The sequence below is a fragment of the Strix aluco genome, chromosome 13 (genome assembly GCF_031877795.1).
Source record: "Strix aluco isolate bStrAlu1 chromosome 13, bStrAlu1.hap1, whole genome shotgun sequence".
In the NCBI taxonomy this organism is placed as follows: Eukaryota; Metazoa; Chordata; class Aves; order Strigiformes; family Strigidae; genus Strix; species Strix aluco.
In genome coordinates this window covers 22,307,928-22,334,502 of record NC_133943.1, presented here as the reverse complement: position 1 = coordinate 22,334,502, position 26,575 = coordinate 22,307,928, and the positions used below count along the sequence as shown (strand labels likewise).

The 26,575-nt window shown below is 38.5% G+C and overlaps 1 pseudogene; it reads left to right on the top strand.

Annotated features, from left to right (window-relative positions):
* LOC141929226 (kinesin-like protein KIF20B) overlaps positions 1 to 25,489 on the top strand; it is a 40,710-nt pseudogene extending 15,221 nt beyond the window's left edge.
* The last annotated feature ends 1,086 nt before the right edge of the window (positions 25,490 to 26,575 follow it).

Here is a 26,575-nt window from a genome sequence, read left to right as displayed (position 1 = left end):
TTGGCACTTGTGTCATCTTGTGAGTAAAGAAACTTCATTCTTAGTCAAATATACAAATATAAAGTACATATGACAGAACTGACTGGGCTTTCAAATTGCATCAGATCTGTCATGATAAAAATGATCTGTGGCTTTGCTGAAGGCGGTTAAAACTCCCAGCTCTACCAACTATGACAAGAAAGTTGTGAACTTGTAGAGCTGACCATTGGCCCTTTGGGCAAATCATGAATTTCCTCAACTCTTTTGACACTGGATACTTCAGGTGGTAAACTCGTTTTGCATTTTGTAGTTTCCTAGTCTCTTGCTCTACTTTCTGTACAGTGCAAAACATTGTGCTTATTACTGTCTGAAGGTGTACCTGCTTTTTGCTTGAGTAACTGAGCTGTAACTGACTTGTTCTTCTGACAACCCCTTATACAGGTTACCCAGATAGATTTGTAAAAATATTTGCATCTAAAAGATTACTAAGGCTTTTAAGTGCTCACTTGGTAAAACTTCAAAGTAATTGATCTTATTTTAACACAGGACAACACTGTAACTACCATGAAAAGAAAATTCACAGAAAAGAACTCTTAACGAAGTGATTGAAAGCAGCCAATTCAAGGATTGTGAGGAGACTGTATTGGAAGTGGGAAGAAAACATTGCTCTGAAAGTAAGCCTATTGTGGAAAAACACCCACCTGCAGAGAAAGGTAAAATTTCTACTGTCACTCAAGAGGGGGCCTTCCAAAAAAACTTGATTACTATTCCAGAACAGAAGTGAAAAATTGTGAAGTGTAAACATTATGTTGTGAGGAGAAAACCTACTCTGTTAAACTGTAAATCAAAATAACTGGTATGTAAATATCATCTTTTGCAGAAGGTCCTATACTGCTCACTCCTAAATGCTTAAAATAAAAGTTAGTTTTTAGACTCTCCTTTCTGCTGCATCTCTCATCTGTTAATGTACTTGCAGACTCGGCTGTAGTTCTTAATCAATTTCTTAACAGTTGTTTTTGGACTAAACTTGCTGTTGGTGGACTTCTGGGAAAGAAACATCCCCTGCTCAAGTTTTTTAAAATTGCCTACGCAAGCGTCAAAGGTGTCAGTGAGTTACTGATTGTTCAGTCCTACAGCATGGACTGTGAAACTTGGTGTTTCGTGCTGTGTGCTGCTGTGAACTCACCAGCTTTGGGCAAGGTGACAGTGCTGGCAAAGGAGAAAATCTTTTCACGTGAATGGAAGTAAAATTATTTTAAGTCCACAGATACATATTTTGTGCAGCTCTCACGTTTGCACTTCCACGTTTGCTTTCCTTGCTTTATCTGTGAGCTTACCAGTCTTTTTAGAATGAGGTGAATAAACCAGCTACAGTTGACGACCTTCAAGCATAAGGGTGAAACTTAAAAGGACACCACTACTTATGTTATCCATTGCATTAAAGTCTATTAATTGGTGAGATTGAGCTACATGGGACTGACTTGTACAAAATGGTATTTGTAAGATCTGCCAGTCTCTTACTTGACTTCAGGACAGAGCTGGGCTCCAGTTTCTCATAGGACTATGGGAAGCATATGCCAAAGGAGAATGAAAGATCTTCCCTTTGTATCCCTCACTTTCTTGCCTTCTTCCTGCAGAACAGGTGCAAGTAAGAAGATCTTCCAGGCAATTGTTTGGGTGAGGATAGGATAGAAAAAGAGAATAAGGTTAAAAATGGAGATCAGAAAATATCTATCTCCATAAAGAGGGATAAAACATGCTAAAAGGAGACTTGTCAAGTTCACATGATCACAGAAAACTGAGGATACAGGTGGTGAATAAACTGAATGCTGGACTGTCATTCATCACTGCAGTGAAAGACCAAGGGAATGCTCAATCTAGAAGATCAGTTTAAGTTTATGGAACACAGCACTTCATGCCATGGGTAGTGAACTTCTAGTATTTGTTGCCCTAGAAGGTGAGAGAGACAGATAATTCTCAGATCCCAGGAGTGGTTAGACAAGCTAACAGCCAACAGGGTCATACATAGATACTGAAAGGGTCAGGCAGGGATTGATTGTCTCATGTTCCTCCAACATTCTCAGGTGTCTTATGTCAGAAAAGGTTTGTGGGAAGTGGCTGGGTCTGCCAACAGCAGCAAAAGGAGGCAAAATATTAGGCTAGGTCAAGGTCAACTGATGGTGTGTCATCCAGTAGGGCACTTCTGATGTCTGTGCGGCTTGTTCAAATACGTGTCATTTGAAGTCTGTCTTAAGAAAATCTTCTGTCTGTACCAGGTGCATTTCTGATTTGTCTCTACCTTTTTTGGTTGGATGAATACTGGATCCTAGCATGACCATTTGGTAGTGCCACCTATATAAATGTTACAGGAAGGGGGTGAGAACTGAAGCTGATGTAGACTCTGTGATACACTATATAGTAATAGGTTTCTTATCTCATGACTGAAACTTGTTCCAAGCAGCAAAAAATAGAGAAGTGATAGCTCTTCTCAAACAAGAAATTAGTTAACAGTGCCAATCAATGACAGCACTGAGATTGTCTTTTTATTGGGAAGAGCAGGCTCTTCAGTCATGTTAAATATGTTTGATTTGTAGCTGTTGAGAATATAAGGCATCTAATTTAAAAACTGAGTTGTTAGATGCTCCGTAATGATGAAACTTATATATACTTACATTTAACTGTTCTCATTAAACGTACTTGGTACAATAGAAAAATGAGCACAGGAACATTGTGATGGCTTTGTTGTAGAGTTTAGACATGCTAATGGCCTGTGACCAAAGCTTATTTCGTGAGAAGATAGGTTATCTTGTCTTGAGGTTCAGGTTTTTGTACTCTTCTCTAGGACTTGCCTCCCATGTTTTGGGATGGGATTTTTTCCTTTCTTAGTACTTCCTACATAAGAAGCTTCTGCACAGAATATCACGTATCTTCTTGCACTAGTATTTATCCTGCTTTGCTACATGATTGTGGTTGTCAGCACAAAGCATCTCGATCACCTCTAAATCCTCTTATGAATGATCATACCCTTCTCACTAGAGCTGTTGGGCAAAACTCTGCTACTTTTTGTATCTTGGCACCTTAGATCACAAAATATGTCTTAAGACATCTCGGCACCTCTCCCTTTTAGTGAAGTATGTAAAATTCATGTCCAGTGTGAGGAGTTTGTAGTATTTTGTCTGATATGTTTTCTTGAGACCACACAACTAGGCTTTCAGAGAAAACCATCTCCCCGTTCCAAATTTTTAATCTTGTAGTATTTAGAAGCATGGCTTTACAAGCCAAAGTAAAGCTGCTGTTTCCTCTGGCCTAGCAGGAACACTTGATACATCTCATTAGAACAGAAAAGAAAGGGTACAGAAAAGCAAGAGGAAAGAAGTGTCCTGTAGAATTTGATCCCTCTAAAAATAATCAAAAACCAAAACCTGAATTGAGATGGAAACCACTATTTCTAATGCTTCAGTACGACTTTTTGTTAGTGACTCTATAATAAACCTGTTGGATCTGTTCAGAGGATGTTTCCATGCAGTACACAGGTACCTGTGTGCTTAATGCTCCCAAAGCGAGATAACTGCCAAACTCCACCTTACTGAAGTACTCACAGAAATCTATAGTATCACTTTGGAGTACAGAGCTGTGATGACCTAATCCTGTAATGATAGTCAGGCTTGATTTTAATACTAAAACATATCTGCATGTTACTAAATGGACCCAGCTGGATTCTAAAACACTTGTGTAAAATACAGCTGGAGTCAGTTTTGAAGGTGGTGAAATGCCTATGATTTTACTTCAGGGAAAAAACAGTCTTAAGCTAATAAAATGTTTATGGAAATTTGGGATCGTGATGGAATGTTGTAGATCTTTCTGGAGAACCTTACATGCAACACATTAGGTGTGGGCATAAGTAGTTCTCCTTGTATCTAGTTTAGAAACCAACTGAAAAAAGAGAAGAAAGTCCCAAACACTAAGCAAAAAACTTGTGCTGGATTTTTAGCTTAATTTTTAAAGTAAGGGCATATTGAGTATGAATGAAAATTCTCAGGAAAGTGTACAATGCAATTGCTCTTCTAAATGTAAAATGGGGGATGGGCTGTATTAAAAGGGTTGTTGAACCAGTGAAAGTGGAAACTAGACATAACTGTGATCGTTATCTAGCTCATAGGTATTACTACACATTAGTAAAACTAGCTAGATTTTTCTGTAGTGGTGCAGAGCAGAAGGCTGGAATAGAGCCATGGCAAAATGTTCTTTAAGGCTCCCGAACACCTCTTGCTGCAAACCACATCTACAAGCCTAAGAGGCACCTACTGCATTTTAAACTGTTCCGAGGGGCTTTACTTCAAGGCTTCAAAAAGCCATGTGATATAAGGGTGTGGCTTTCATCTGGTGACCATTTTCCATGTAGTAATTGCTATTTGGCAGTGCTAGTGACTTGTACTATTGATTTTAATCATCCTGAACTGTTGTTTTGTTTTTTTTGTTTTTTTAGGAGGTATGAAGGAGAGTTGGGAAGATGACTCTCTGGACCAAAAGAGAACTGAATATGTGAAAGCAAATAATACTGAGAACTATGAAGAACTACTAGCACTGAAGGAAAGAATTGAAACCTTGGAAGGTCAGCTAGCTGCACCTGAAGAACAGTGCAGAAGAGAAAAAAAAAAAAAGGAGTTCAGTGGGCAAATAAAAAACTTGAATCTCAAGCTCTCTGCTTCAGAAGAAAGGGCTTCTGGCTTAGGTGAAGAATTTCAGCAGTGTCGAGCTGACCATCAGGAGATTGTTTCTGAATTGGACAAACAGAAAACTATCAATAGGGAACAAGAAGAAAAGATTATTCAGCTAAATAACAAAGTAGAAGGTGCTAAACAAAATATAATTTATAAAGTGCCACTAATTAAAACAATGCAGTCCAAAGTAGATGAGTTGTATAAATGTCACTTGGAGTCTTACACTACAGATATTGATTCAGTTAATCTGAAGGATTCCTTAGACTCTCAGGAAGATGAGCTGGAGAGAGCTTCCTCACAAAAAAGTCAGCAGATTCAAGAACCACTTCAACAAGCTGAAGACTTGAAGAAGGGACTTGATGATGCTGAGAATTATAATAATCAACTAAAAATAAAGTTAAATGAGACTGCAAATCAAGATCATCAGTCCACAAAGGAAAAAGTTCTTATGAACCAGTTACAAGAGCACATCCAGAAGAAAACCCAGGATTTTGGAAAACAGGCTGCAGAGGATCACAGAGTAATTGCACCGTTTGAAGAGGAAGTTACCAGCTCCAAGGGAAAAATAAGAGAGCTTGAATGCCTCTTGGAGGCTTTTAGAGCTAAAGATGACAGCATAGCAAAGTTAGAAAAAGTACTTAAAGAAAAAGAATCTATTATTTTAAATCTGGAAAGTAATACAGCAGCTCTGCAAGAGGAATGTGCCAATTCAGACAAAAAACTGAAAGAATTAAATGATCAGGAAGCAAATGTAAAGGAGGAAGTTGTGCAGTTGATGAACAGCTTGGAGAACATGAAACACACTCTTCAAGGAAAAGAGAAGAATGAGGATGAGCAAATACAATCTATAGAATTGTAAGTAAACGATGAGATAATTCCTAGCCCTTTGAGAACAGACTCAAATTAGAACTACCTTCTGTGAACATCCATTTATTTTGACATAACACATTTGCATGTTTGTCAACTTTATTAACCAAACTGCTTAAGAACATTTAATGCACTACTTGATTTCTATATTTGCATATTTTGCTAGCTCTGTTTTCCTCACCTGTTTGTGTATTCTTTCAGAAATATAGATCTAAATCCTGCAGAACTATTGTAGGGGGAAACAGGAAAGGATGAATTATTTGGGGATTTCTAATAGTATTATGTTACATACCCTTTTTGGAGGAAATGGCGTAGTTTAATGTTATATCCTGTAACTCGTATAAAAGCAGGCAATGATTTCTTTAGAGAGGACTGAATGGTAAAAACAAAAAGAAGAAAGGGAAAAAAAGCCTAGTAATTGAACAGTAAACAGCTGGTTTTGGTAATAGCTGTTCTAGGTGAACACAGTATATGATAAGCACTTGAAGGAATAATGGGTGTAGGAGAGTAGAACTTCCCCAGCCCCCTCTATTTTTAAATCTTTAAGAAATAAGAGATTAAATGTATCTGAGAGATTATATTTGCTATGTGGCAAGGAAATTGCAATCCTGTAAAAATGGCTTTAAGATGCTGTGTAGCCCTTCTGACTGGGGTTTCTTTAGTCCCAATATCTGTGGGCACATGCATGTACTCTAAAATACAATTTAGCATGAGGGTCTGGGGATCCCTGACCCTGTGCTTGTAAAACTTTGAAAGGTTTTCCTTTTGTGAGACCTTATTTTGTATTGTTAATTATGGAATTTAAGAATATCTTCTATTAGGTAATTGCGAAGTAAAAATCCAAGATAACTTACTGTAAGCTTTTTAAAATAAATATGACCATTTAAAAATAAACCCATTAAACTTCTTAATGACTTTGTAGCACTTAATAACAACAGGACTTGTTACAATGTTATTGTTTTTTCTACTTTCTTTTGATTTTTATTTATTTTGATCCTTACAAGGTCTGGGATGTAAATACTAAGTTTATACTCAATTGATATTAACCTTGTCCCTTTTGTTACTGTGTAAGGACACCTAATGATAGAAATGGTTACTCTACTGTGCTTAAAAACAAGAATTTTAAAAGATTGCACTGTTCAAGAGTGAATCTGAGCGGTTTATTACTTCAGGATCATATAATAAGTAGCTGAAATCCAAAATTATAAAGCTTATCATTTAGCTGATAGATCTGGGATTCTGTTCATGCATAAAACCAGCCATCAAAGAGCCTGAGTTAATGTGTAAAAGCTGTTTCTTTGAGATGTGTAACACTAATGTTATTTATGTCTCTTAATTTCTAACACAAGGCTACGTAAAGATCTTTCTGAGAGCTCTGCCCTTGTACAGAGCTTGAAAAAAGATTTGCAGAGGAAAGAGGAAGAAAATGCAGATTTGAAAGAGAAACTTTCTGATGCCACGAAACAAATTCAGCAAGTACACAAAGAGGTTTGTAACCCCAGGCCAAATGTTTCTTCTGCAAGTGTGTTTGGGGTTCTGTTAGTAAAAGCTGTTTTCACAAGTCTCAAGCTACAGCTGTTAAAAGTGGTTCATAACAAGGCTGAGTTCAGCGATCCATTTAGAGTGAGAGTGAGTCTAAAGTTCCATTGCCATTGAGCTGTGAGCTAAAGATAAGACCAGATGTCAAAACATGGATTAGTACTGATATTGAAGGGGGGGAGTAAATTGTATTAATACACTTGAAAAAGGCTTGTCAAAAGTCAGCTAACCTGGTTATGGAGGAGGACTGTGTAATCTTCATAACAACAGTAGCCGTATGTTGTTGTTTGTGCTGACTGCAAAGCCTCAGAACTCAGACTTTTGGAAAATGCTCACCTCTGGGAGGAAAAGATGGATTAATTGGAAAAGGAAAGCACAAACTTCTAGAGACTTTTTAAAATCTGAGATGTTTTCTATTAAGTTTGGGGAAAATAAATGAAAAAATGGAATAACTTTTACTAACGTGGATTGTTAGTATTTGGTTACTAAGCAGTGGGATTTCTTAGAACCTCATGGGATATAGCAAGAACTTAAAATCCAGAAGACTATTGCAGGAGTTTGGGCTTGAAAGTTAAGCTTTAAAAAAGTATTAATGTCTTCCCCAGCAGCCTGACATGTCAGGACCTTTTCCCTACTCAACATGCAGTGTATAATCCTTTGAGAAGTAGCAAGGAGTGGATGGGGTCACATGTCAAGAAACACTTTTTTCTTTTGTTAAAGTAATATCTTCTAAACACTTTTTTAGACAGCTTCAATGCTCCTTTCAATATATGAAAAAAGTATTTATTCTTGACTGTCTTTAAATACTTTATTTAATACTTGTTGAGGCTCAGAATGAAAAGCTACTAATATGTAGCGTGTGTATTTGTTTCTTTCAACATGTTTTTGACATGTTTTCTTTAATTTGCTTTCAATGTGATATTTAGGAGCAGCTGAATAATGAGAAGCTGGAAGAAATCTCCAAACAGTATGAGAAAGCGTGTAAAGGTCAGAAAAAGCCCTTCTTGTGCCATTTTTTGGGTGTGGAATGGCAACATAATGAGTTGTGATGTTAACTAATTTGGAGAGTCTTGCATATTTATATTTTAAAATACTGAGAAACTCCAACCTGGACATTAAAATGTTATAGTCAGGAACTAATTTTTATTGAATCATTATTAGCAGGAATATTTGAAAGCAAAGAAACAGTCTCAGAATAAGAAACATAAGCCCCAAAGAAAGGCTGGATTTGCTCTATCAGTGTTAACTTACTCGATATTGGTGTTTATTTGCCACTTTAGCTGGCCATGTTAACAACATCGAACACTGAAACATGAACTAGCACAGTAACAGTTTCTGCAGGTTTGATAAACACTCAGCAGTTGAACAATAGTTAGTTTTTCATCTAATACCAGCCTTAGTCTGACGTTAACACTGACATGCTCACCTAAATCAAGTTGATGAGAATCACTTCAGAATTCTGGATTTGGAAAGTTCTGTAGAGATACTCTATTTCTTTCTAATAGAGCTTTGGATCTCAGGAAATGGGGGAAATTACTTGTGATGAAGGCACTTTGGGAGAGAATGGTGGGAACCAGGATGGGGGCTCATCTGTAAATTTATTTTCAGATCTGTGAGGTTTGAGCTCAGCCGGCAGCCAGTCGCCATGTGGCAGCCGTTCACCTCCCCCCTCCCCGGTGACACAGGGGAGGGACAAAAAGAAGAAAATTCGTAGGTTGAATAAAAAGAAAGAAATTACTAAATATAACAAGAAAACAACAGTAACAATAGTGAGTCCAAAAAAATGGATAAAATGCAGCAGTGTCTTACCGAGCATGGCAACTGCCCCCCCCCCCCCACCTACAGCAGCACCCAACTGCACCCGAGACCGGCAGCGGCAGAGAGAGCCCGGCCCGGCTGTACCCCCTGGGCACGGCATCGCCGGTGGGAAATACTCCAGTGAGCATTGGGACCACCCGCCAGCTGTGCTCCCTCTCAGCCCAGGGAAAGCTGACTCTGTCCTGGCCCAAATCAGGACAGTGTGCAAAGGAAAAACTAATTGAAGATCTGCGGATGGCATTAGAAGAACAAGAACAGACTCAGATTAAACAAGGTCAAGTGCTTGAAGCCAAATTAGAAGAGACCAACAGCTTAGTTTGGGGTAATCTCTCCTTGCAAAGGGAGCAAGGAGGCAAAAGTGTTTTGGATGTATTGTATATATATATAGCTGCTTTAAATCTCTGTTTTGATTTGTTGAGTGTTATTTAGGCATTAATTTTATATAGGACATAACAAACTTCTAACAGTTAAAGGCTTCTGTTGTCCCTTTGTGGTCATAGCTGATAAATCCAAGTAACTTCAGTAGAAGGATGTAAATGTGGTCAAATATGCATTTAAACTGTGTGTTATATAACCTCATTTTGCGTACTGACTAGAACTGGAAGCATGGAAGCAGAAATACAGAGAGCTGAATAACCAGAGCAATAGTGACTGGCAGCAAAAAATGAGCAATGCCATGGAAAAAAACAGAGATGAAAATGAGGAGTTAATAAAGCTGCAAAAACAACTGAAGGTAAAACATGGTGATGTAATTCATACTTAGGTTTAAAACCATAACTTTCATTTAGGAGTCTAAATTATTTTTGTGTCACTATCTTCAAGAGCTAGGGCATGATGTGGCCAGTTCTTGTGCTGGTGAAGGAAACCTCCTCTAAAAACTGCAGTGCGTCAGTGCAGCAAAGTCTGGATGGGTGTCTGTGTAATACACAGCATCACTGATGCCCCACAGTGGGGTGCAGCCTTCGCTGTGGTGTGCTGCCATGGACGGTGCTTCTGTAGCCGGGCTCCTCTTACAGTTGTCTTGAACAGATGTCAGGAGCTGGATTGTTTCAGACCTTTTCCCATCAGTTGCTTGGGCAAATAAATCAGACTCTTTAAAGATCTTGTGCTTGTGTGACCTGTAAGCCCTTCCTGTTAGGCTGAGGGTTCACCTCTTCATTCTCCTTGGATTAGAAAGCAGACTTTTTTCCCAGGCAGCTTTTCAGGTGCCTTCTGTCTTGTGTGGGAGAATGTCTGACGAGAGGTTTGGTTGTGGTAGAGAAGGAGGCAAAGTTGCTGTGGATTGAAGTAACATTCCTGGTTACACACTATCTTTGTTTCCCATTCAAATTGTGCTGCATTTTTTGCCTTTCAGTCTTGAAGTAGGTTTCCTAACATGTCCTGAAAGGCAGTATAAAAGATTGGGAATTTGTAAGTAAAAAGGGTCTTTTTGCCATGACCTTTGGTGTAACTTTAATAGTGTTTGTGACTTACCCAGAGCATGTTTTAGAGGAAAAAAAGTCTGTTCCCTGAAGACATGCCAGTCTGAATAATAAGTTCTGAAAACTGCTAACAATTTTTGTAAATGGAAAAGAACAAATGAGAATGTAATACTTGCACTTGGGAATATGCTGGAGTAAAACTGTGCTAGTATTTCTGTTATTAGTTTCAAAAAGATGTGTTTAACAGTAATCTGGATTTTAAGACTTCTTTTTGTGTCGCTTAATCTCTGCCTATGGCTTTATTTCTGCTTCCACTAAAATAGGAGAATGAGGCAAAGTATTAAACTGATAGAAAGAACTGGCTGGAGGAAAAAATGAGACTCATAAGTCAAGTGAAAGAAGCTGAGAGCCATTGCAACAGAGAAATGAGAAAATTTGCAGAGGCCAGAAAACGTTGTGTAGAGCAACAAGCAGAAATTGTAAGTGACTGGAGGTCTCAGCAGAGTCTTTAGTACAGAGCAGATCTCGTGTCAAGTGTTAACAGTGTGGGCGCTTGAGGGGAGCTGGCCTTTGTCAAATCCCCTCATTTATCACATGGCAAAGCCTACATGGGATCTTCTCCATGTGAAAAGGGAAGAACAGGAGTGTCACAAAATGAAAAAGCATAATACCTAATGGAAGTGAAAGTGCCTGTTCCTTTCTATCCTGTCACCAGCACCGCCTTGCTGTGAATTCTTCAAACTTCATCTTGTGTGTAAAACACCAATACGTAACCTATGCTTAAATGAATTGCTACTTAATGAAGCTGGGAAAACATACCTTGAAAAACAAGATTTGTTGCTTGGTTTTTCTGAAAAAAAAAAAAAGGGGGAGGGGGGTAGGCAGCCTATGAGGCTTTAGAAGGAAGAGAAGAAGCAAGCAGTAGTTGACAGAAAAAGCTTCTTTCTAGATCTTTCCAGTAAAAGTACTGGGTCAAAATGCTAGTGGTTTTGCTCCCATATCGCTTTCAAAGTAGAGTGACTGATAGTTAATAACAAGGTGGATTCCTTGCTTGGTCACTGGACTGTATCAAGGGCGTAATTTCCTAAGCATATGAAATTATTGTATGAATCTGTACCATCTAAAACTGTACTTGCATCTAGAAGTAGTTAGCAATGACCTTCTGGACCTGCAATCAGTACAGGGGGGTGTTAGGAGCTTGGGACTACTTCCACTTTGTCTGTGACTTTTCTTGCCTGAGACTTTCTAATAAAATCAGAAAGTGGGCAAGCAGGAGTGGTGGTTCTTGACAAAAATTCTCTTCACAAAGAGTATAAATTTAGATACAGTTTCTTCTAATTTGAAGCATGGTTTGCTTTTGTATATTTGTAGTGAAACTAGTTTTGTGTGAGCTTTTTAAGATCTACATAGGCTCTCAAGTCTACTAAGGCCATAAGATAGTACTAACTATGCCAAACTAAACTGTCAGAACAGTTCAGATGGTTTGTAGAAGTGGTGTTCAATTCTAACCTATTTTTTCCCCCATTCAGGAAAGACTTGGTGCACAGCTGGTAGAAAAGGCCAGCAATCTTCAAAAGTGGTGTGAAGAAAGAGATCAATTAGTAGAAGCTTTGGAAGTACAGCCTTGGAAGTACAGCCCAAGACTTTGGCTTCTAACACCATACAAAAAGATAAAGAAATAGCAGAACTGAAACAAGCTGCAGTAAAAGATTCAGGAAAGGTCTTCTCTCATTCTCTCTCTCTTGTTTCTGTGGGATTTTTTTGTAGTTGTTTTTTGTTGTTTTTCTTTTGTTATTCACTAATACTACATTTTGGCTCTATTTCAAACATATTGAAATTGTTTGCAGCTAATATAAGAAAAGCTTTGTGCTTCTCTGAAACTGAATTTATAACAGTAACTGAAGTTTCCAAAAACTTAGTAGTTCAAATAAACACTCAAGTCTATTTGATTATTTGATTGCAATTTGATTGGACTGGAAATCTGAAACAACTATCACATCTGCTGCCTTTTTCACAGAACCAAGAACTTCATGAACAAATGGGAGGTGAACTTTTATAACCCTACATAAGTAGAGTAAAATAAAAATTTTGCATTACATCTTCCCAGGCTGTTCTATGACCTTTCGTGACTTTAAATAGAGGCCACTCATACATGAAGTTGTTGGCTTTTTGTTGGACAGCTGGCTGTTTGAGCCTGCAATTCTAAAACTGATGCTACTGAGTAATTGTAACGATGCTCATGCACATGTTAACTTCTTTTGCCAGTCCTGCAGTTTGTGGCAATTTTTGCTATGTTTATTAGGATGAGGAAACTGATACAGAAGAACTAAGAAAACAGGTGGCTGAGAAAGATGACTTTATAAAGGAATTGAAACAAGGCGTTAACCATAAAAGTCTTCAGTCTTTGGCAGAAGTACCTTTACCTGAAGGACAAGATAAAATAGATCAGTCTGTAAACAAAGAGGTATGTTTGTTATATTTATAGAAAGTATGTACTAATGATATGTTGTTAATAACTTCTTTGTTTTGTTGTTTTCTCACTATATATTTCAGCAACGTGGGGAATCTCCCAAAAGTTACTTTCTGTAGTTCTTCGTGCTTTAACTATATCATTAGTTCTGAGTTCTTGTTCATTCTTCTCTCTCCCTCTTTCAAGTTCCCTCTCAGAAGAAGAAGTACTTTAGTTAATAGAATACCACCTCTCTATACACTATAAAACTTACGCGCCTGTGGGAAAAAAACTAGTTAACTAATCCAGGTTCTAGAGATTTGAAGACATAATATTTATGATGCCATCTCTGGTTATGTCAGCACTAAGGGGATTTCAGCTCAAACAACTTTCCTGATGTCACCTATAGTGTGGTAATAGAGATGGTTCTGTAATTAGAGCTGCCAGCCCATATGGGGTTCACAAGAACAAAACAGTATCTTGCATCTAACTTAAAAACAAAACAATATTTGAAGTTTACACAAAGAAAAGATCGACTTTGCATATTTCCTGAACAAAAATTAAAATGCTTGCACCTGTACTGAGCCTTCTGATTCTGACCAAACCCTTGTGTGCTACATGAGCAGTATTTAATGAGGTAGTTTTCCTGTTAAACTGAATTAATGCTCTGTGACTCCATTGCTAACTAGTAATGAAGTAATAGAGCTGAACATGGATTTCCTAGCAGACCCTCCCCTGGCTGCTAGAAGATGCGATTCTCCTCTTGGGGCAGAACTGGACTGAATGATAAAATGCATCTCTTCATCTCTCTCCTGTCTACGGCCAAATAAGACTGGCCAGGTTCTTGCTCCTTCGTCAGTTCAGCTGGTGCCGCATAGATAAAGCTTGTGATGTGTGAGGGAGTAGAGAGGAGCTCTCAGAATGGTTATTGCTTTATACAGCTTTGTAATGGCAGCTAAGAGAGCACCATAAAATTAGTTATTTTTGCTAAAAAATTAGTTACAGAGAAGAATTGTTGTGAACAGTTGGTGCTGAAGTATTTACCTCAAGCCAGTAGCCACAGTACTTGATGTTGTGAATAAGGAGAGGCTACTACCAGGATTATCGTGTGAGAAACTGTTATGGTGTGAAGTGAATGGGGTAGAGTTTTGGGGGGAAGTCAAATAATTCTCAGGAAAGATAGAGTGGAGATAGAAGAAAATCTAAGGTGATCAAGACGATGTGTGTCTCCTGCCTTGTGAGGAGAGGCTAAGAAGCTGGCACTCTGATTAGGAGAGGTTAAGGCCACCAGAGGGTTGTGGGGCTGAGGTTTACAAAACCATGGCTGCGATGGGTAGACAGAAGGCACAACTGTCCTTGCTAAAATCCTGCAAGAACTGGGCAGCGCTTCATGAAACTAATAGGAGATAATTTTAAGACAGTTAAAATAACATATTCCTATATGAAGCAGCTAGTAATCTTCTGGAGGTGGTGGAAACAGGTACTGTCAGCAGGGATTAGAAAAGTTTTGTAGCAGAAATCCATAAATATATTTTTAAATGGATACTCTGAGGGTTAGGCCGTGGTGTAGACTCTGACAATTCTAATGCAACAGCTAAGATTGCTGGGAGAGTATGGAGAGAACAGATGACAAGGTGACCAGGATCACACATGTTATCCTTAAATAGCATCTCCCTTTGCCACTCTTGGGGCAGAATATTGAACTAGATGGACTGTTGGTGAGACCCAGCAGGGCACGTCTTATGATGGCATCGTGAGTCGAGGTTACTGCCTTCAGCTTGTGTTGTCTCTCAGCCCAGGTGTTCATTAGCTGTCTGCACGTGAGCTTTTGTATTGTAGCTTTAGTAAAATCAAAATATTTTGAGGTTTACAGTTTAGCATAACCTTTTCTCATTCTAAATATTTACAGTTTATGGAAAAACAAAGCAGGACTAATCCTGTACTTGGACAAAGTATTCCAGTTAGATATGATGAAGTTAAAGGGAATTATTCATTATCTCGATGTCCTGGCAGTGCCTCTTCATTAAGTGAGGTAGGTACAAAACTGAAATTTTAAAATTTTATGCAGTTGTATGGGTTTTGCTAAATGCAGAATAGGGAAGGAAATGTATCCTGCTGTCTGAACAATTCTAAAGTTTTATTCTGCAAATACCTTCCTTGGTGATCAGATCACCTGATTTAGTGGCTTTTGGTAGAAATGAAAGATGTGTAACATAATCACATGAATAGCTCTATCTGACTTCAGCTGCATGCTCTCGAAATCCTACCTCTCACCAATGCTTATGAAGTGGCTGGTTATTAGATAAGTCACTTGAAAAAAAATAAATAAACCCTTTTAAATGGATGAGCAATAGCAGGGCAGATTGGATTTGCTTTCTTCCACTGCAGGATTCTTGTGTGTAGCTTTGTTTGCTAACGACACTAGCCATTCCTATGTAAGTTTTTGATTGCTAACTCTCATGAAGTAGCAGTTACAAAGAAAAATGTTTGTGTTAGCCAACTCCATTCTTGGGAATGCAGTGGTGCTCGTATTCCCACTCAGAATCCCAGCAGAGCCTGTTGCAGAATGTGACTATCTTTGGGCTTTCCATGAGCTTTGATCACTTTCCTTTTTGAGAGGAGGAAGGTGCCCTTCAAGAAGCCACAGCAGCTGCTCTGTTTGGGACCCCACCAGCAGCAGTAGTAGCAGCCACCTGCAATTTCTAAGCACCAACCACCCCAGCAGCCTGTCTTTCAGGTTTCATTCAAACCGCTGCTGAATCCATTCCTGTATGTTAGCCAGCAGCTGAACTGCTGCCACAGAGATGCAGGAGCTGGGAAGACCACAGCTCTAACTTGCTGGTTTTGCTAAGAAAAACAGGTTGGGTGGATGGTGGAAGGTAAGTGCTGCTGAGGAAGAAGAATTGTGCAAACTGACTTTTCCGTCCCCCCCTCCCTGTGCAGTTCATGCGGTTTGGCTGTGAGCAGGTACAAGACAAGGTTTTCAGCTTGTGGGCAGGGGCTGCCTTAACGCCTGCTCTTCCTCCAGAGAAGAGGTGGTGCTGTAGAAGTCTCTCGCAGGTTGAATTTGGCTTGTACCTTGCTAGTTGGACCTTGTTACTTACACAACTTCTCTGGTGTAGAAGGGGAAGGGAGAGTTCCTTAAAGATAGGCTAGAGAAAGGTTATACTTTTCTCTCAAAAGCTCCCACTACTGCCTAGCTCCTAAGGAGCAGCAGAGTTAAGAAGAAAGTCATGTCAATTCTTCTACTGCTACTTGTGAAAACTGTGACTGTCTCTAACCTTGAGCAAAATGACTTGGAAACAAAGTATCAGGCTGAGTTCAAGTTCTGTCACTGTAGATAGAAACGTTAACTTTTTAAAATGTAACAAAGATGTAGAAAGTAAGGGTTAAACTCTGCTATGGTTGAAGTAGATTCCTTCAATTAGGAGTGTTCTGAAAGTGAACAGCTGGGAAATGGAATGCTTACTTTGCAATCCACTGGGGAAAGATATGTATTATGGGGTTTTTAACTCAGTTATTTTAAAACTTGTGTTCTTAAAATTTCCATGTATTTGCAGGACCATTCAGCAGTTGTCCTTCACTCTTCAGAAGTGTCCACAGAAAATGGAAATACTAGTCAGTTCCCAAAACCAGAGATGGAAATGCAGTTCACAGCTCTGCAACCCAGTAAGATGGAGGTGAAGCACCAGGGCAGCACCTTACCAGTTCCAGTTAAAATGCTCAAGCCAAGAAAGAAAAGGAAGAGTGAAGAGATGGATGAGGTACGACCTAGACCAACTGACAAAATGTGTTGTGCCGTTTTTCAATTTATTACTCTGATCATTTGTTAAAATCCTATGCTTCTGATTCTCACCGAGATCCTAAGGATACATAGAGAGAATATTTAAACCTCTTCCCCCCCCATGCCCCACCCCCTGCCAAGTGGTGGATCTCTGGCCTATGTTGAATGAAGTCATAGATTTCATATTATCCAGACTCTGGACACTTGTCCCTGATAGGTACTTCCTCTTTACCTTTTACATTTCTCTCTCCTTGCTCTTACTATTTGCTTCTGTCTCTGGCTGTGATCTGCAGGATTACAGACCAGCTCAATAGAACTGCTTCTTTTGGTTTAAGCAACCACTGGTATCAATTATAATCTCTTCTAATAGGCAGTTACAAGTTAAGTCCCTGGGCTTAATCAATGCATTTCAGAGCTTCAAGACCACTTCCTTTGACTTTTTGTCCAGTCTGTGTTTTCTTTGATCTTTTTGTACTTAAAGGGAATATACAGAACTAATTGCACGAGCACCTGAACCTCCCTGTTTTCTGCAGACCTTAATTCCTCTTTAATTCCTTCAGCTGTGCTAGGTTACATGCACCAGCCTTCCTAGTGTGCTGGGGTGTGTACGTGCGAGACTAAGGCTTCACAGCAGTTCAGGCTGGTAAAAATCTTCTCTGCTCCTACTTGAACTGCACATTTCTTTCCTCTGCCTTTTACCAGCACTAGCACGAACACAGCTATCTCCAAGACACTTACAAAGGCTCTGAAACCCCGACACCTCATGGTGGTGGTACTTACATACTTGTAATCCTACTTGTGGGGCTTATGAATCTCTGTACTTCTAAGGACTTCTGCAGCTGACAGGGGGGTATAAGGGAGATGACCTGTGGATCATTTGCATTTTGAGTGAGTTTGTCTCAGCTGGGGAGTGAAGTGTCTGATGGTTTTCTAGCATTCTCCTTCAAGTGTTCTCAAGTGATGTTTTTTTAATCTCTTAGTAAAATAGTTAAGGGAAATGGTCACTTCAGTGATTAGTGTTCAACAGTACTTCAGTAAACTCATTTTGTTAAACTTGGATTGCAAAAGTAACTGTTAAAAGCTGTGTAAGTTAATTCATCTGGAATTGAACACTTCAGTCTGGAATAATGTCCAGAGTTGATTTAAATTTCCTATGTCTTGAACCAGTTTTCTTTGAGAATTGTATTTTCTTAGGCTGCTGGAAAAGTAAGTGTAAAAATAATCATCCTTCTGAAGGCACTGAAAAAGTACTGCACCCTATCTACAGATGGATATATTTCATCTAACGTAGTCATCCATGGTTTGAGAACTGTTTTACCAGTCCATTTATAAATCCTCTCATGGTGTAGATGTTCATACCCCGCTGGGATAACATTTAGCTAAGTAATTTTTCAATAACATGGAACTAATTTTAAAAGTATCTTATTGCTGTTTTATTCACCTGAATGTTATCTTAAATATTTATCTCCATGTTACATATGCCAAGCAGAAATAGATTATAAAATGATTCAGTAACTTTAACTGTTACAAGTCTACTGAAGACACAATTTGGTTTTTAAATTTCCTAAAACTGAAAAGCATTGTTAAAACTAAAACTAAGGACTGAGGGGAAACCTGTAGTGCTAAAATAACCACATACTGCTCATGTCAAATTTTTTAAAAAATAAACCAAAACCCCCTTGGTTTTTTAGAAACAAACCCAAATCTTTTGCAGAGACTCCCTTCTAATTAAAGAACAAAATCCTCTTTCCATGTTCTGATGCTGTTATCAGTTGGTATGGCTGTTGGTTATCTGAACTCTCTTGGCACCACTCCACAAGATAGAAGATATCATTACAAGACAGCTTAACAATGGCACTGTGCTACCAACCTGTCACCATAAATCTGAATTTACACTTAGATTTATTAATTTCAATTTGTGTGTTGGCTTGTCAAATCTCTTAAAGACAAAAGTATAGGAAATAATGGAGAGAAGAAAATAGTAAATGTCAGAATGGTTTGACTACAGGCATTTCTAGTTCCCTTCCACAACTTTGTTCAGCGTTTCATGCACATTTGAAGAGTTACCTCTCTCCAGCAGTAGTCAATGCCTCCCTACTGTTAGTCCTAGCATTTAAACAGTGGCTGCTTCTGTAATACAGATAATTGTTGTTCTTTCCAGAAGAATCCTAGTTAAAATTTGTCATATTTATTTTCTTAGGATTTTGTGAAAAGTGAGAACAAGAAAAATGCAAAACCTGCTATGACTAATTCACCTTCTACAAGCAACAAGAAAATAGTTTGGTTTTGTTCCATTTTGAAGTTAGTTTCTCCTTTCACAAGTCCACCTTTTCTGTAAAGCTGGACTTGTGAAAGGAGCAAACATTCTTATGCAGCAGTATCTTATCCTTATCTATGTATTTTAATAGGATTCTTAAACACGTACGTTGTCTTCCTACTGAACTTTCTAAGCTAACCAAGGAGAGTCAGTCTGTATTTGCCCAGAACGTGTACTGGCTGCAGCGTACAGGGATTCACAGGGAAGGATGTTGCATGCTGAGTAGTTATGAAGACTAGTTTGAGCGTACTCTTAGCATATGTCATGTTATAGGCAATTCCTTTTGAAGTAAAACTAAGGTTTGTGTCATCTATGTGCATGACAATTATAAAAATATGATTTTAGGCCTTAGTAGTAACCTGGGCAGGCTCAAAGGGTGGACAGAAGATTTATTTTCACCATCAGTTTCCTTCTGTTTTATAAATAGAACAGCTGGTCTAATGAAATACTCTAAAACTTTGAATCTTTTTTTTAAAAGAAACTATTTGTTTCCTGTATTACTCATGCCCTTAAATCTATTCTGTGAAATTCTGATGATTTTTTTTTCTTTTGGGTATAAAATAAGGTTGTCTACATTGCTTGCTGTGGCAGTATCATTAGTGTAATGAACAGAGGTATCAGTAACAAAGCTCAAAATGTCACCTTGAAAATACCATTGAAGTCAAATAAAATGGAATTAAACTTGAAGATAAGTCAATTTTTCAACTTAAACAATGATCTTGTATTTCTGTACAGATGTCTTCTACAAAGTTGTTTAAAAAAGAATACCCCTTAAGAAAGCAAGGATCTACTTCAAGGAAAATGTCAGCTAAAAAGAAAGATGGAACACTACAAAAAATTGGAGATTTTTTCCAAAGTTCTCCTATTATTATTCACTCTAAAGGTTTGTGCAGAATAAATAAGGCTTATTCCATGTTATCTGGGTATTGTAGAATAGCTTTTTTCTGCTGTAATCTGTTCATGTATATGCTGTTAAAGCTCACGTCTGCTGCATCCAGTTGTTCTTTCATTTATGAAATAATGGAGTCGGAGCTGGGGCCTGCTCGCCTGAATCTTGCAGAGTGGAAGAGGCTGACTGGATTACAAGGACCACATGGTTCTAGAGTTTAGGTTAAGTGTGAAAGGTGAGCCAGGTAGAGCGGAAGGATGCAGTGTGGAATATGTGCATAGAAACTGATCCTAAAAGCAATGTTAAGCTCAAAATGTCTGAGTTACTTTGTTCTTGCTTACAGTAAAACAGTTAAAGGCAATTTCAGAAACTTGACCTGCTGATCTAAAAAAATCAAGAGTTGAATTCAAACCCAGATCTGACCTTATTCTCTAAGCAATCCCTCCCCCGCCTCCTGCTTTGTTTCTGTGGAAATTGTATTAATGTTTTTTGAAGTATGTATGTGGGAGAGGAAGATTAGTTCTACAGAGTCTGAAAGCCGGTATCTCCTGAAAATATGTGGAAGACTTCAATAAACTAGCTCTGAAGCAATTAATGGATTTCATGAAGTTTAAGCATAGCCTTGGGAAAATTAACTGCTAGGACTTTCCATTGAAGAATATATTTTTATTCTTTCCTACAGTAAGACATGATTTCTGAGTTACTGGGGTTTTTTTAAAAAAAAGATTAAAATTAGCAGAGGGCCCAAGGAATCCCCAATTCTAAAAGACACTATTATTTGGCTGGTTAAAACAAGGTCAGTCACTATTCAACATGGACAGTTAAAATTAAGATAGTGGGATTTTTAAAATTTTCGGCATTTGTCAGAGTGGTTCCATGAGGACAACATGTCATTATCAATGGAAACCGAATTCAGACTACTCCAAATTTCACCCTGAAAATACGTAATTTGAGCAAATGAGGTCTAATTTGTAACCTTTATTACCGTGTCCTGTGTTTTTTCCCTCTTTTGCATAACTTAGTATTGTTTGGGATCTCTTCTTTCCTTCTAGCTCATAAGATGCACACACTCATCTCTTCACAGAGCTGGTACTAGTCTGATAAAACTATACAAGTACATAGAGGAAATTGACTCAGCCTTGTGCTTCTGTCAGTACAAAGAAGTTAAGCCTGGTTTTCAATTCCTGTTGTATTTAGCATCCAGTGAAATCTGAATCCCAATTGATTTTTTTGGTGCTATTTAAATGTGTCCTTTAAGCTTTTGCAGTTGAAGCTATAGAAAACTGTTTCTGGATATAGAAGACTGTGGTAGTCAAATACATACCACTTCTGAATTTTTATGTTTCAATTTCAGACTACATCTGTTTCATTTTTAAACTGGTTTTAATAAACCTTTATTCATTAAACCTTTATTCATTAATTTTGAGGTTCATAAACCAATAAGATTTACGATAAAATTTTTCTTGTAGCAAAGAAGCTGATGGCAACAATAAGCTCTCCCAAGTCTGCAGAACCAGAAAGTGACAAAGGAAAGGAGCTCAAGCCAGCACGAGCTAAGAGAAAGCTGTGTTCAATGGACAGTTCTTGCCCTCTAGATGTCCCTAATTCTTCAGTAAGTGATTGCGGGTTAGTGTTCTGTCCGCTGTAATCTATTTCTGTAATCTTGGCTTAAAATAAACTATCGGGGGGACAGAACAAACCTGATCGAGTCAAACTGCAGAAGAGGTTTGAAAGTACTGACTTATGTCTTGATTCTACCTAACCATTCCTTTTGGTCTTCGTGATGCATTACTTTAATTGTCTCTGTTTTCTCACCTCTCTTCTCTGCGGGTGACTGCTGACTTGCTGTATCACCCCAACAGTAGTCACGGAGATGCTTCACATTTGGATTCTTAGATACTTTAGCTGGGCTTGTGGAGTATTACTTTTTCCTCTAGTACAGCAGTTGAGCCTTAATTTGTTTTTCCAGTAGTTGGTGTTCGTTTAAGAGTAGCATAAAGGGATAACAGAAATAGAGACCATTAAGGAATCCATAGATTTGGAATAGCCTGACTGAAACACTGAAGAGAAAGGTCTGCGTGTACAGTGAACTTTGCAGGGCAAGTGAGCACCTAAGGTGGTTTCTGATTCCTTTTCTGCCCAGCTGATGTTAGGGTTACTTTAGGATTTGGATACACCCATGCTTTTCAAAGCACAGTTTCAGTAGCCTTCTGCGTGTGCTTAAATTGCGTTGCCCTGTCTAAGCCAGCCTATAGAGAGTCTTACAGGCCAGGGCTTGATGGACTGTTTCTGAAATCCAGCTTTATGGTTTTGTCAGTAACTAAAGTGCTGAGCGTGCTCTGGCTGTTAGAAGTACATCTCTTCATTCTGTCCAGTCCTTTTTCATTTGCTCTGGTGAGCATTTGCCCATACTGAGTTATTCTGTTGACTTTTCTGTAAACAGTGTGAATAGATGCAGCAGTAACCAAAATGCTGTCCACAGGAGGATGAAGAAAATGACAGGAATGCAGGGCAAAAGAAGCTAAGGAGCTTGGAAGTGAAAGGAAAAGTTAAAGAATGAATCCTGGGAAAGTCAGAAAGCTAAAGAAATTTAAGCTAAAAATACGTTTTCTGAACACTTCCTGTTTCACAAAATGAGTACTAGAGATAAGAAGTGAGAGCTGCTTTCAGATCACTGTTTTCTTTGGACTTTTCCATTTTTTGCTGAAACAAATATCATTTTGTATGTTCCCAGCATTTGTTGCTTGTTATGATGCACTAAAATGGCGTCTCTGTTCTGGAGACCTCTGATAACAGGCAAAATTCATTCTGAAAACAGCTTCTGGGAAAAACCATGTTATTGGTTACGTGGGTCTAGAAGTGCATGTCATTTGTCCCTGAAGAAATGCTGAGTAACTCTTGAAATATCATCTTTTTCAGATCTTTATAGAAAAAAGAGAAGGAAAGTGATCAGCCAATCTTCAAGTGACAACTACGCTCAAAAACAGCGATATAATCTTGCAAAAGCATGTTTGTATTTTCTAGTTAAGACATATTTACACTGTATTGTTTCAGGTCTATAGGAAGTAATAGGTACTTAGTCATGCTCCGAAGTCTTTATCTAGATGTATAGAATTGTTCTGATGGTTTATGGTTCTGGTTCCATTAAAGCTGAAATACTGTTCAGGAAGTTTGTGTCTGAATCTTTTCTTTTTTTTTTAGGAATGGTGTCTCTGGAAGTGTTCATAATTTATCCATTGTGCAGTAAGAACTATGCCTGTGTGGAATGGTTTAAGTTGGTTTTTTCAGCTGGCCAATATACCTACCATAACTTTTAATGAAAAAAAAAAGAGTATGCAACAAATTCTGTGAAGTGACAAAAAAAGGAATTGACACTATGTGGAGAAATACGATGTTTTTCATCACTTGTGTGGTTTTAACTGTCTTCTATTTACTCTTCTAAAGTAATTTATAAGCAAATATTCTTTCTTTGGGGATTATAATATCCATAAATAATTATAATCTGCTATTAAAGTGACCCACTCTCAGACATTTGACATTTTATTCCAACCATCCAGTTCTGCTCAACTAGACCAGCTATACGTAGTAAGGTTTCAGCTTATAATCAGTGACTGAGTAAACATTTAAAACGCTTTTGGTTTCATCAGTGTAGCATTTACTGAAGTCACAGGCAGTGACTGTATTTCATAGGATTTTGCACTGTTTGAGGAACAGTCCTGATCATCTTTCAGGAAGAGCTGAAATTGCATTGACAAGGACCTGCTGTTGGCATGGATGAAACAAGACAATCCCAGTAAGTATCTTTGTTTAAAGAATTCCTTATCAGTCTGTTTGCACATATATAGTGTTCAGCACCATAGGAAGAATATCTTGTCTACAAGATTGCCTGTTGAGGTTTGGTATAGTCTTGACCACAAAAATTTTTCAGAAGTTCTCTGTCAACATCGAGTCTGTCTTTTCTCTAGCTTCATGGCTGTAAAATGGAGTTGTACCCCTGTACTCTTCAACAAAGATTGATACTTTATTCTTTCTAACTTGAAAGTGGCAAAGTGAGCCTGATCCACAAACCATTCAGTTCTTCCATTGCTTCAACTTTTTGTCTTCACCTTCTGTCTGTGTGAATGAGAACTTAGATTTCCTTGTCATGCTTGGTATTGTCATCTTCTTTCTTCCCTCTTTTCATTCTAGTAGAAAGATGTAAAATCCAGGTGATGATCAGGTAATTCTAAACAAAAATAAATGCAATATCACTTAGTATCTCTTTACAGGCAGGATTTTATACTTTGAGCCCCTCTGTCCTTCCCGAGATCTTCCATTTTCTGCTATCTGTGGTCCAGATACCTGGACTGATCTCTTTCAGGGCTATAGAAGAGCACAGCAGTGAAGATTCTTGCCTCATGTAGGTGCTAGTTGGTCATTTTACAGAAGTGTCATAGCTGGAGACAGTAAATATATTCAAGGTGAAGTCATATAACAGTCTTAAACAACAGGACAGTACTTGGAATATTTATTCTTTGTCTTTCTCTTAACATTGTGTCTGGTTTTCTCCATTTTTAGCAGATGTTCTCAGTCAGCTGTTCATCTTGACCCTTGCTGCTTTCTCTGAACAGTTTCAGTTAATTTTAGAACCCATCAGCGTGTGTCTGTTTAGCTGGATTGTTCCTTCCATTGTGTATAACCTGGCACTTGCCTGCAGTGAAATTCATATGTCATCGTGCTGCCTTGAATGACAGTTTGATTGCTTATTAAATCATCAAATGGCCTTATAGCTCTTACTTCACCAAAAAACATTTGCAGGGTAAATGCAGGATTGGAAGAATACTGAATTACTGGATTGTTGCATGTAGGATTTCTTTATTGATTCAAACGTGTGGAAGTAATAGAAATATCTTCAGCCATTTGACATCTCTGAAATTGCTGATTGATAGAGTTCTTCTCCCTATCAGATACAATATTTCATAGTTTCAAATAACTTGTGCTTCTTTCTGATTTTGTTGGTAAATAACAAGTGACAAAACATTTAATAGTTTATTTCAATGACTCTGGTAAATTTTAGTTTAGTTATCTGTGCAGCTAACTAGGAAGTAGAATCTCTCAACTTAGTCAAGCCATGTGACACTCAGGGACGCCCCTGTATTTCCACCTGTATTGCCAGTTTTTCTAAGTTCTTGTATTTACTAAAATTCTATCTGTGTTGCTGAGCTAGCTGGAGGCTGTATGACAACCTGTTTTTTCTGGAAGTCATTTGAATGGATGTTTTCAGTATAATCTGGCCATTAGAGTAGCTATATATACATGTACAAAAATGTTGTCTGCTTCCCTTACCCTGTTTTTCTGTCCCTAAGGTAGCCTTTGCAACTGCAAGAATTGCACTGAATTAACTTCCTTCATCGGTGGAGACTTGGTTATCAAACTTCGTGGTAACTGATTTTGAATAGATACAGAAATAAAGCATGCTCCCTTTGCTTTGGTCAAGGGATGGTGATTTCTGTGCTTCCTACAGCTCTTGAAGTTTGAGCCTGTGTGTTGGTAGCCTAGAAAACGACTTTGTGTACCACCTTTGTCTATGTCAGGATTATCAATTATTTCCCGAGCAGGAAGAGCATGGGTGTGATATGAAGGGAAAAAAAAGAATTCAAGCCAGCAGGTTTTTTTTTTGATACTGTCCCATATAAAGGTGTTCACTTTCAGTTCTTTGGAAGTAATGGGAAATAATTTTTTTCCTGGTCAATACTGAGACTGGCTGGGTATTGTCATTCTTTCAGCTCCTCTGGACAGCAAAGCAAAAAGGTGTTTTAGGACATCATTTCCCTTTTGCCTTCTGACTTTTTCTGATAAGTGCTGTAACTGATTAAAAGCTGAGCTGAATAGGCCTACTCTTTAATTTAGTCTTACCTTAGTGTAAGGTTCATCAGTCAGCTTGCAGAGCACAGAGGATTAGTGTTAGTCTGTTAATGGAGGACAGCTCAATTCTTTACCTAGCAAAGACCAAAGGCAAGCACCATTTCATGGAAATTTGGTCTATATTTTCACATGGAGAAGACATCTGGTAATACTTTTCTTGTTCTCTTCAGAAGTTCCTTGGCCGCAGGAAGGTTGTACTCCAGCAGTGTTGTGTGATGCGTGTATCGCTGCAGCGCTGGCTGACGAGGGGAATACAAGCTCCTGCATATGGAGTGGGGTCGTGCGCTGCTGGGATGCTGAGAGAACTCAAATCCCACAAAGGAAAGTCTCCTGGGGTACCAACAGTGACTTCCACTGGTTTGCCCCCCCCCGCCCCATCCCCCCACATTTGAGTAAATCTGGTTTCTGAAACTATCTGCAACAGGACAACTTAGTTCAGTATCAATCTATTCTATGCATTGAAAACTTTTGATACTTAAAGTTTCTGTTTCCCAAGAGGGAATTATTTTATAACCTTGTAACTTTAATAACAGTCTCTTAAGACCTGGCCTCTCTTCTTTGGTGTTTTGTTTTCCCACACAAGGAAGGAAAGACTCACTATTGTTACTGTTGTTCTCTTGTTATATTTAGTAAATTATTTCTTTTTATTCAACCCATGAATTCTCTTCTTTTGTCCCTCCCCTATCTTATCAGAGGGGGGAGGGGGAGGTGAATGGCTGGCCACGTGGCATCTGGCTGCCGGCTCCACATCTTCTTCATTCAAACGTTCCAGGGCACCGAATCTGTTGTGAAGAGACACCATGGAGGGTGAGGGAGGTCAGGAGAGGATTTTCCTGCCTCCCTGAGTGGGGACCTGTTTCCAGCCTCCCCCATCTCTTAGGTCCCCT